General features: G+C 38.9%; 3 pseudogenes; 2 read left to right on the top strand and 1 right to left on the bottom strand.

Annotated features, from left to right (window-relative positions):
• Nucleotides 1-305: 305 nt before the first annotated feature.
• Nucleotides 306-425, bottom strand: LOC134930204 (5S ribosomal RNA; annotated as a pseudogene).
• A 6,720-nt stretch (nt 426-7,145) lies between these two features.
• LOC134930306 (5S ribosomal RNA) lies at nt 7,146-7,265 on the top strand (annotated as a pseudogene).
• A 5,023-nt stretch (nt 7,266-12,288) lies between these two features.
• LOC134930281 (5S ribosomal RNA) lies at nt 12,289-12,408 on the top strand (annotated as a pseudogene).
• Nucleotides 12,409-12,873: the final 465 nt, after the last annotated feature.

The following is a 12,873-nucleotide window of genomic DNA, read 5'->3' as shown; positions in this document are numbered from 1 at the left end:
TCCATCCTGAAAGCATGGAGAGTAAGAATAATTTAAAAAGAGGTGATGGTGAATAAAGATGTACAATTTAAATAAAAATTATGGGTGCATATTTATTAAATTATGTGGAATAGTATAGAAGAAGAGGTAGCTAGTGAAGTCATAGTGGTGATAATCAGTCATATATTAGTTATTAGTGATTAAATATAAAGAAAGTGCATCTGTGTATGACTGATATTAGAGATTATAATAATAGACCTCAGTGCTGTGGTGATTTATACACATATACATGTGGTATTATTATTAAAAGCCCGACAAGGCTCGTTCTTTTACAGTACCCAATCTTCGCAAGTGGTTACCCACTTGGTACTGGTTGGGCCCAACACTGCTTAGCTTCCAAGATCGGGCGGGATTGGGCGTGAGGCCAGTGCGGTATGACTGTACCATATGATGAAATTAGTCAGGCACAAATTATTAAAAGTTTTTATTAGGATCATACATATACTATATACAGAGTTTTACATATAGTGATATTTAAATAGAAGAGTGAATGTGCTTGGAAAAGGAAGAAGTAGCTTATCCGTGGTCGGAGGATTTTAAAGGAGGGTACTTCTCATAAAAATGGGGCGATCTCATATCCCTCGTTGAAGCCCATGGGGTGTGTAGTTTTCAGTTGGAATATCCAGAACATCTCTCTTTGGGAGAGCTTCTTAGCCAAATCTCCACCCCTCTCGCCACTGGTCACGTGTTCGATGGCTTTAAAGGTCATCTCTTCTGGATTGGAATTGTGTTTCAATTTGAAGTGTCTGTACAGCAGATGGGTCTCTACTTTGTTTTTGATACTCCGTACATGTTCTTGTATCCTAATTTTCAAGGTTCTTTTTGTTTTACCCACATATTTCTTGTGGCATGTGCATTCTAGTAAGTAGATTACTGATGTGATATTGCAGTTCATGAATTCTTTAATTTTAAATTCTTGAGTGCCGTCCGTATTGCAGAAGGTTTTTCTATTAGGATTGAGGAACTTGCAGATGTTGCAGTGTCCACACTTGTAGGATCCAACGCATTTAGGGAGAGAGTTAGGGTTTCCCTCTGGTGGGATTTCTCGTAACATGCTAGGTGCGAGAATGTCTTTCAAGTTGCGTGATTTCCGGAAAATAAGATCTGGTTGGGGTGGAAGAAGGTTTTTTAAGATGGGGTCCATCAAGAGTATGTCCCAGTGGTTTCTTAATGAAGTCCTGATAGTCTGTTCGTGACAACTGTAGGTGGTTATGAAGGATAGCGACTCCTTCTTTGCCGTGTTGTCCTTGTATGTCAGCAAATTCTCTCTCTCCAAGTTTCTCGTCTTCGTGACTGCTTCATCTAGTATGGTTTTCGGATAAAGTTTTTCCTCAAATCTTTTTCTGTATGTTCCAAGTTGTTCCTCACCGTCTTCCTTTTTGTGGCAGTTCCTCTTTATTCTATGGAATTGTGAGTAAGGAATATTGTTCTTCCATTTTTTAGAGTGATTACTCTTATAGTGAAGGTAACTGTTCCTATCAACATATTTTATGAAGTTTTTTGTGGACACTACCTCCTCCTCTCCGGTTAAAATCAGGTCCAGGAATTCGATGGCTTCTTCAAGATATCGTCAATATATCTTTTATACATGACGATATATTCCTTAAAGTGCTGTGTAGTGTATATGTGCTTCTCCTCCCATTGTCCCATGAATAAATTTGCAAAACTGGGGGCAAAAATGGTCCCCATCGCGGTGCCACACCGTTGCAGATAAAATTTGTCTAAAAACTTAAAATAATTCCGGCTTAAAATGAATTTCATTAAATCACAAATAAAATTCTTATGGGGTTCAGTGAGGGAGTTGTCTTTGTCCAAGTATTCTCTGCTTGCCTCAATTCCCTTTTGTGCTCAATACAAGTGTATAAAGATTGTACATCAATGGTTATCCATATATATGACTCTTTCCATTTCACTTTCTTGATTTCATTCAGGACCATGGTGGTGTCTTTGAGATACGATGGTAATTTCTTGACATATGGGTTTAAAAACACATCCACATACTTAGATAGATTAGATGTAAGGGAGTCTATCCCAGCGACGATTGGTCTCCCTGGTGGATTGGACAGGCTCTTGTGGATTTTGGGCAGAAAATAAAATATGGGGGTCGTGGGGTTGGATTGCATTAAAAACGAGAATTCGTCCTTAGTGATGACATCATTTCTCAGTCCTTGTAGGAGTAGGGACCTTAGTTCATCTATGTATAGATCTTTTGGATCGTCTGACAGCACAGTGTAGGAGTCGGAATCTCCTAGGAGTCTCTCTGCTTCTTGTATATAATTGTCCCGATTCATAATTACCAACCCCCCCCCTTTGTCAGCTGGTTTTAAAACAATATCAGTATTCTTCTGTAGTTTGCGCATTGCTTCTACTTCTCTGTTGTGTAAATTCTTGTTAGTCACTGGTGGTGGTTCCGTTTCACACAAGTCCTTCTTCACTAGGTCGTAAAAGACACTAATATTACTCCCCTTGGATTCTACTGGATAATATTTACTTTTTTGTTTAAGTCCTGATTTGGAGTTTGCTTCGTAGTTTGAGATAACAGCATTTTCTTTTTTCATGAAATGTCTCTTAAGGGTTAGTTTCCGCACAAATTTATTAAGGTCGATGAAAGTGTCAAATTTATTTAACCCTTCGGAGGGTGCAAAGGAAAGTCCTTTACTCAGGAGTGATTGTTCCGGTTTGGTGAGAGTATAGGTTGACAGGTTAAAGATACCGTTGTCCCCTGTATTGGAAATCATAGGTTTCTTTTCTTGAATTCCTTTCCTCCTACCGCCCCGTTTTCCTCTACTTCTGCAAAGCGTCTTTTTAGTGGGGAGGCATGTCTGACGTCCTCCTGTATTGTGCTCTTGGGATGTTCTTTTGGTCGTGTCCCTCGGCCTGCGGATAAAAAATCCTGATCACCATTAGATTTAGTCGGTTTAGGGCATTGAATCTGTTATATGTCCTTACATGTGGTGTTTTTGGTGATTCCGTTCTCCATGTAGGTTTTGTTCTTTGCGGTATCGTCTTCCACTGATATCTTTGATCTGTTTTTTGAGGTTTATCATATGTTTTGAATCTGCTCCAGTTCTTGGTGTTCCCCTGTTCGTAGTCCCTTTTGTCTCTAAGAAATTTCTTCTCTTTCCCTCTTATGACTTCTTCTTCGATGTGATCCAGCTTTTTATTAAGAACATTCTCATTGACCCGGTAGTCTTCTTTGCCTTTATGAGGTTCCAATTCAGCTTCTTTATCCTTAATGTCTTTTTCAAGTGTCACCGCACTTTTTCTCCTTTCGTTTATAATTAATTTCATTAAGTTCATAGAGCATGTATGTAAAATGGAATCCCATTTTTCAATGAATTCAGGGTCTGTATTACCGAGAGTAGGCTGTTTCAAAATTCTTAGACCTCTCGGTATTCTATTTACTTCAATATAGTGCTCAAGTCCTTTTATGTCCCACCAATTCTTTATTTCTTTAGCCATTAATCGTTCCATTCCCCAAAACAGGTCGTCTAGATCGCCTGATGGGGGTGTGGTGCTATTCTGGGTCTCTTCGTTAAATATGTTTTGGCACCAATCGTTACGTTTATTGGTGCGTTCATTTAGTCTGAACATCCTATAAATCTATACACAGACACCATGCTGCCTTACAAATTGTATCAAGTAAAATTGGGTAGTGGAAGTATGGCGCCACAGGTGTGTGAGTAATAGAACAAATAAAATGATAAAAATGCAACAAATTCAGACACTCCTTAAGTAATACAAGGCGTCAGCTAACCCTTAAGTATTAGGCAGGGATAAACTGCCTCAATTAGGATATGTGAAAGGGGGGGATAAGGGTTTCAGCGACCAACGGTGTCTGATACAGTAAGATATAAGTGTGAGGAGACTTAATGGATATGTATAAAATAATAGAAAATTTATTTATACAATATAAAAATAATTAGTATCAGGGTGGGTTTAAAAGCCGGGTATCTAATACAAAATAAAATAAAAGGACAGCTAAAAAAACTACATAAATTACATGTAATAAAAGACAATAAATAATTAATTAAGTATCGGATAAAAGAGTGCTGCTTATCTTTTAAGTGGAGAGTCAATTAAGGTACACCCAACGCGTTTTGTCACTCAGACTTCATCAAGGGGTATGGGACCACTGAACAGACACTCCTATTTATAGCACATGTAATTAGAAATGGATGATTGTGACATCACTTCCTGTGGGGACTGATATTACTGTTCGGTGTAAATTTTTTAGACATAAGCATAAGCATATGATAGAGAGCAGAGTAATAACCTCAGGGCACTAAATAAATTGTAAAAACGAGTTGTAGAATGTAAGTTATAGTTTAAGAAAGTCCGGGGACGGGTCCGACGTCACTTCCGCCCCACTTCCGCTGGGATAGACTCCCTTACATCTAATCTATCTAAGTATGTGGATGTGTTTCTAAACCCATATGTCAAGAAATTACCATCGTATCTCAAAGACACCACCATGGTGTTATGCACACCAGTGCCTGCAGGAATGTACTGGTGTCTGAACTGTTATGCACACCAGTGCCTGCAGGAATGTACTGGTGTCTGAACTGTTATGCACACCAGTGCCTGCAGGAATGTACTGGTGTCTGAACGGATAGGGATGCAAAACAAATGAACTCACAGACAGACTGGGGAATATGACATTACGTACACAGAAGGTGATAGGGTAACAAAATAAACACAAAGTGAACAGAGATGCCCAGAGGCTAAGAAACTGGGTGTCTCCCTATTATTAGGAATGCTCAGATGAAAAAAGCAAGATGTTGTGTTTTAATACGTAGAGAACCCGAAATGCTGTTGCTAAGGGCAACAGCAAAACCCTAAAGGGTTACCAACGGGTGTGGCAGTAAACTCCTTGGTCAGAGATGGAATGATAGACACAAGGAGAGTCTCCACAATCCTAATCCTCACTTGTAGTGCACAGGTTCAGCTTACTGCCACTAAACTGAATACCTGAACACCTTGCACAGTGAGACAGGATTTAGGCAGGCAGTCTGAGAATACAGCCGCAAACCTGCTAAGTTCACAGAGTAGCAAAAGAACCCCAGCAGGTTAAACGACTGACTCCAGTCTTACTGCTAGGTCTGGATTGGCAGAGTGTAGTACCAAATCCCCAGGCCTATTTGCAGTAAGCAACAACAAATACAAAGCTACACAGTACTGGCTAACTTTCAGGAACTGACTAACCAACAAAGATTCAGCAGCATCTGCTTAACCTGAGAAGAGGCCTTATAAAGCAGGTGCTGTCCACGCCCCACTCAGACCTCACAGACTGTGAGCACAAAAACCAGCACCGGATCCCCTGCCGTGCACAGAGCCTGTAACCACTGCACAGCAAAAGACCCGAACCGGAGTATCAGCTGCGCTCAGGTTACTCCGCTAGCACTTGTCTCCCGGTTGCCACGACGACGTGGCAGCACAGGGCAGGAGACCCTAACACATGGTCCTGAATGAAATCAAGAAAGTGAAATGGAAAGAGTCATATATATGGATAACCATTGATGTACAATCTTTATACTCCTGTATTGAGCACAAAAAGGGAATTGAGGCAAGCAGAGAATACTTGGACAAAGACAACTCCCTCACTGAACCCCATAAGAATTTTATTTGTGATTTAATGAAATTCATTTTAAGCCGGAATTATTTTAAGTTTTTAGACAAATTTTATCTGCAACGGTGTGGCACCGCGATGGGGACCATTTTTGCCCCCAGTTTTGCAAATTTATTCATGGGACAATGGGAGGAGAAGCACATATACACTACACAGCACTTTAAGGAATATATCGTCATGTATAAAAGATATATTGACGATATCTTGATCATATGGGATGGGAGCGCAGAATCGTTTATGGACTTTTTTAAACTTCTACAAATTAATGATTTTAACTTATCATTTACCTACAATTTGAACAAAGAAGCCATCGAATTCCTGGACCTGATTTTAACCGGAGAGGAGGTGGTAGTGTCCACAAAAAACTTCATAAAAGATGTTGATAGGAACAGTTACCTTCACTATAAGAGTAATCACTCTAAAAAATGGAAGAACAATATTCCTTACTCACTACTCCATAGAATAAAGAGGAACTGCCTCAAAAAGGAAGACTATGAGGAACAACTTGGAACATACAGAAAAAGATTCGAGGAAAAACTTTATCCGAAAGCCATACTAGATGAAGCAGTCACGAAGACGAGAAACTTGGAGAGAGAGAGAATTTGCTGACATACAAGGACAACACGGCAAAGAAGGAGTCGCTATCCTTCATAACCACCTACAGTTGTCACGAACAGACTATCAGGACTTCATTTAGAAACCACTGGGACATACTCTTGATGGACCCCATCTTAAAAAACCTTCTTCCACCCCAACCAGAACTTGTTTTCCGGAAATCACGCAACTTGAAAGACATTCTCGCACCTAGCATGTTACGAGAAATCCCACCAGAGGGAAACCCTAACTCTCTCCCTAAATGCGTTGGATCCTACAAGTGTGGACACTGCAACATCTGCAAGTTCCTCAATCCTAATAGAAAAACCTTCTGCAATACGGACGGCACTCAAGAATTTAAAATTAAAGAATTCATGAACTGCAATATCACATCAGTAACCTGCTTACTAGAATGCACATGCCACAAGAAATATGTGGGTAAAACTAAAAGAACCTTGAAAATTAGGATACAAGAACATGTACGGAGTATCAAAAACAAAGTAGAGACCCATCTGCTGTACAGACACTTCAAATTGAAACACAATTCCAATCCAGAAGAGATGACCTTTAAAGCCATCGAACACGTGACCAGTGGCGAGAGGGGTGGAGATTTGGCTAAGAAGCTCTCCCAAAGAGAGATGTTCTGGATATTCCAACTGAAAACTACACACCCCATGGGCTTCAACGAGGGATATGAGATCGCCCCATTTTTATGAGAGAAGTACCCTCCTTTAAAATCCTCCGACCACGGATAAGCTACTTCTTCCTTTTCCAAGCACATTCAGTCTTCTATTGAAATATCACTATATGTAAAACTCTATATAGTATATGTATGATCCTAATAAAAACTTTTAATAATTTGTGCCTGACTAATTTCATCATATGGTACAGTCATACCGCACTGGCCTCACGCCCAATCCCGCTCGATCTTGGAAGCTAAGCAGTGTTGGGCCCAACCAGTACCAAGTGGGTAACCACTTGCGAAGATTGGGTACTGTAAAAGAACGAGCCTTGTCGGGCTTTTAATAATAATACCACATGTATATGTGTATAAATCACCACAGCACTGAGGTCTATTATTATAATCTCTAATATCAGTCATACATGGATGCACTTTCTTTATATTTAATCACTAATAACTAATATATGACTGATTATCACCACTATGACTTCACTAGCTACCTCTTCTTCTATACTATTCCACATAATTTAATAAATATGCACCCATAATTTTTATTTAAATTGTACATCTTTATTCACCATCACCTCTTTTTAAATTATTCTTACTCTCCATGCTTTCAGGATGGATACCTTATAATATACTATGCCACACCTAAGACCAAAATGGGTCCAATTTATCCTGATATATGCCACAATATGAGATCGAACTATATAAAAATATTATTGTATGGATTATTTCCAGGATTAACCCATATCACTATATAGGTAGAAATACCCCCTTTTTTTTTATAACAAATTCCACCTAGATCATTACCAGTCCTCCCAGAAGTAAACTATTAGACAACAGTATAATAATAATAATCAAAATTCATTCAAAGAGACACTAATATATGCATTTCTTTATTTTTATATGTGCAAGCTGTTTCCACAATGGAATTCAGCACTGTCATATGTTCTGGATACCAAAGACTCCAATAAGATGGCCGCCGCAATGATTGACAGTCTGCCTCAACCCATACTTAATCCAGACGATAATTTCGGATGAGACATAATGGAACTTAGCACTGCTATATGTCTTAGATACTTAAAGACTTCTACAAAATGGCCGCTATGATGAGTGACAACCCACCTTAGCCTATACGTGCCACAGACGTCAACACCACCCGAGACAGGAAGTGACGCGACGACTAGAGCATCAACACACTGATCCGCTGACCGGAAGCGTGGCGCAATCGCGCATGCGCAGTAAGAAGATTCTGACAAAGGAAGTGGGGCGGAAGTGACGTCGGACCCGTCCTCGGACTTTCTTAAACTATAACTTACATTCTACAACTCGTTTTTACAATTTATTTAGTGCCCTGAGGTTATTACTCTGCTCTCTATCATATGCTTATGCTTATGTCTAAAAAATTTACACCGAACAGTAATATCAGTCCCCACAGGAAGTGATGTCACAATCATCCATTTCTAATTACATGTGCTATAAATAGGAGCATCTGTTCAGTGGTCCCATACCCCTTGATTAAGTCTGAGTGACGAAACGCGTTGGGTGTACCTTAATTGACTCTCCACTTAAAAGATAAGCAGTACTCATTTATCCGATATTTAATTAATTATTTATTGTCTTTTATTACATGTAATTTATGTAGTTTTTTTAGCTGTCCTTTTATTTTATTTTGTATTAGATACCCGGCTTTTAAACCCACCCTGATACTAATTATTTTTATATTGTATAAATAAATGTTCTATTATTTTATACGTATCCATTAAGTCTCCTCATACTTATATCTTACTGTATCAGACACCGTTGGTCGCTGAAACCCTTATCCCCCCCTTTCACATATCCTAATTGAGGCAGTTTATCCCTGCCTAATACTTAAGGGTTAGCTGACGCCTTGTATTACTTAAGGAGTGTCTGAATTTGTTGCATTTTTATCATTTTATTTGTTCTATTACTCACACACCTGTGGCGCCATACTTCCACTACCCAATTTTACTTGATACAATTTGTAAGGCAGCCTGGTGTCTGTGTATAGATTTATAGGATGTTCAGACTAAATGAACGCACCAATAAACGTAACGATTGGTGCCAAAACATATTTAACGAAGAGACCCAGAATAGCACCACACCCCCATCAGGCGATCTAGACGACCTGTTTTGGGAAATGGAACGATTAATGGCTAAAGAAATAAAGAATTGGTGGGACATAAAAGGACTTGAGCACTATATTGAAGTAAATAGAATACCGAGAGGTCTAAGAATTTTGAAACAGCCTACTCTCTGTAATACAGACCCTGAATTCATTGAAAAATGGGATTCCATTTTACATACATGCTCTATGAACTTAATGAAATTAATTATAAACGAAAGGAGAAAAAGTGCGGTGACACTTGAAAAAGACATTAAGGATAAAGAAGCTGAATTGGAACCTCATAAAGGCAAAGAAGACTACCGGGTCAATGAGAATGTTCTTAATAAAAAGCTGGATCACATCGAAGAAGAAGTCATAAGAGGGAAAGAGAAGAAATTTCTTAGAGACAAAAGGGACTACGAACAGGGGAACACCAAGAACTGGAGCAGATTCAAAACATATGATAAACCTCAAAAAACAGATCAAAGATATCAGTGGAAGACGATACCGCAAAGAACAAAACCTACATGGAGAACGGAATCACCAAAAACACCACATGTAAGGACATACAACAGATTCAATGCCCTAAACCGACTCAAATCTAATGGTGATCAGGATTTTTTATCCGCAGGCCGAGGGACACGACCAAAAGAACATCCCAAGAGCACAATACAGGAGGACGTCAGACATGCCTCCCCACTAAAAAGACACTTTGCAGAAGTAGAGGAAAACGGGGCGGTAGGAGGAAAGGAATTCAAGAAAAGAAACCTATGATTTCCAATACAGGGGACAACGGTATCTTTAACCTGTCAACCTATACCCTCACCAAACCGGAACAATCACTCCTGAGTAAAGGACTTTCCTTTGCACCCTCCGAAGGGTTAAATAAATTTGACACTTTCATCGAACTTAATAAATTTGTGCGGAAACTAACCCTTAAGAGACATTTCATGAAAAAAGAAAATGCTGTTATCTCAAACTACGAAGCAAACTCCAAATCAGGACTTAAACAAAAAAGTAAATATTATCCAGTAGAATCCAAGGGGAGTAATATTAGTGTCTTTTACGACCTAGTGAAGGACTTGTGTGAAACGGAACCACCACCAGTGACTAACAAGAATTTACACAACAGAGAAGTAGAAGCAATGCGCAAACTACAGAAGAATACTGATATTGTTTTAAAACCAGCTGACAAAGGGGGGGGGGTTGGTAATTATGAATCGGGACAATTATATACAAGAAGCAGAGAGACTCCTAGGAGATTCCGACTCCTACACTGTGCTGTCAGACGATCCAAAAGATCTATACATAGATGAACTAAGGTCCCTACTCCTACAAGGACTGAGAAATGATGTCATCACTAAGGACGAATTCTCGTTTTTAATGCAATCCAACCCCACGACCCCCATATTTTATTTTCTGCCCAAAATCCACAAGAGCCTGTGCAATCCACCAGGGAGACCAATCGTCGCTGGGATAGACTCCCTTACATCTAATCTATCTAAGTATGTGGATGTGTTTTTAAACCCATATGTCAAGAAATTACCATCGTATCTCAAAGACACCACCATGGTCCTGAATGAAATCAAGAAAGTGAAATGGAAAGAGTCATATATATGGATAACCATTGATGTACAATCTTTATACACCTGTATTGAGCACAAAAAGGGAATTGAGGCAAGCAGAGAATACTTGGACAAAGACAACTCCCTCACTGAACCCCATAAGAATTTTATTTGTGATTTAATGAAATTCATTTTAAGCCGGAATTATTTTAAGTTTTTAGACAAATTTTATCTGCAACGGTGTGGCACCGCGATGGGGACCATTTTTGCCCCCAGTTTTGCAAATTTATTCATGGGACAATGGGAGGAGAAGCACATATACACTACACAGCACTTTAAGGAATATATCGTCATGTATAAAAGATATATTGACGATATCTTGATCATATGGGATGGGAGCGCAGAATCGTTTATGGACTTTTTTAAACTTCTACAAATTAATGATTTTAACTTATCATTTACCTACAATTTGAACAAAGAAGCCATCGAATTCCTTGACCTGATTTTAACCGGAGAGGAGGAGGTAGTGTCCACAAAAAACTTCATAAAAGATGTTGATAGGAACAGTTACCTTCACTATAAGAGTAATCACTCTAAAAAATGGAAGAACAATATTCTTTACTCACAATTCCATAGAATAAAGAGGAACTGCCACAAAAAGGAAGACTGTGAGGAACAACTTGGAACATACAGAAAAAGATTCGAGGAAAAACTTTATCCGAAAGCCATACTAGATGAAGCAGTCACGAAGACGAGAAACTTGGAGAGAGAGAATTTGCTGACATACAAGGACAACACGGCAAAGAAGGAGTCGCTATCCTTCATAACCACCTACAGTTGTCACGAACAGACTATCAGGACTTCATTAAGAAGCCACTGGGACATACTCTTGATGGACCCCATCTTAAAAAACCTTCTTCCACCCCAACCAGAACTTGTTTTCCAGAAATCACGCAACTTGAAAGACATTCTCGCACCTAGCATGTTACGAGAAATCCCACCAGAGGGAAACCCTAACTCTCTCCCTAAATGCGTTGGATCCTACAAGTGTGGACACTGCAACATCTGCAAGTTCCTCAATCCTAATAGAAAAACCTTCTGCAATACGGACGGCACTCAAGAATTTAAAATTAAAGAATTCATGAACTGCAATATCACATCAGTAATCTACTTACTAGAATGCACATGCCACAAGAAATATGTGGGTAAAACAAAAAGAACCTTGAAAATTAGGATACAAGAACATGTACGGAGTATCAAAAACAAAGTAGAGACCCATCTGCTGTACAGACATTTCAAATTGAAACACAATTCCAATCCAGAAGAGATGACCTTTAAAGCCATCGAACACGTGACCAGTGGCGAGAGGGGTGGAGATTTGGCTAAGAAGCTCTCCCAAAGAGAGATGTTCTGGATATTCCAACTGAAAACTACACACCCCATGGGCTTCAACGAGGGATATGAGATCGCCCCATTTTTATGAGAAGTACCCTCCTTTAAAATCCTCCGACCACGGATAAGCTACTTCTTCCTTTTCCAAGCACATTCACTCTTCTATTTAAATATCACTATATGTAAAACTCTGTATATAGTATATGTATGATCCTAATAAAAACTTTTAATAATTTGTGCCTGACTAATTTCATCATATGGTAGTCATACCGCACTGGCCTCACACCCAATCCCGCCCGATCTTGGAAGCTAAGCAGTGTTGGGCCCAACCAGTACCAAGTGGGTAACCACTTGTGAAGATTGGGTACTGTAAAAGAATGAGCCTTGTCGGGCTTTTAATAATAATACCACATGTATATGTGTATAAATCACCACAGCACTGAGGTCTATTATTATAATCTCTAATATCAGTCATACACGGATGCACTTTCTTTATATCTAATCACTAATAACTAATATATGACTGATTATCACCACTATGACTTCACTAGCTACCTCTTCTTCTATACTATTCCACATAATTTAATAAATATGCACCCATAATTTTTATTTAAATTGTACATCTTTATTCACCATCACCTCTTTTTAAATTATTCTTACTCTCCATGCTTTCAGGATGGATACCTTATAATATACTATGCCACACCTAAGACCAAAATGGGTCCAACTTATCCTGATATATGCCACAATATGAGATCGAACTATATAAAAATATTATTGTATGGATTATTTCCAGGATTAACCCATATCACTATATAGGTAGAAATACCCCCTTTTTTTT

This window comes from Pseudophryne corroboree, chromosome 5, assembly GCF_028390025.1.
Source record: "Pseudophryne corroboree isolate aPseCor3 chromosome 5, aPseCor3.hap2, whole genome shotgun sequence".
Taxonomy (NCBI): domain Eukaryota; kingdom Metazoa; phylum Chordata; class Amphibia; order Anura; family Myobatrachidae; genus Pseudophryne; species Pseudophryne corroboree.
The sequence above is the reverse complement of the archived record's forward strand: the minus strand, read 5'-3'. Positions and strand labels throughout refer to the sequence as shown.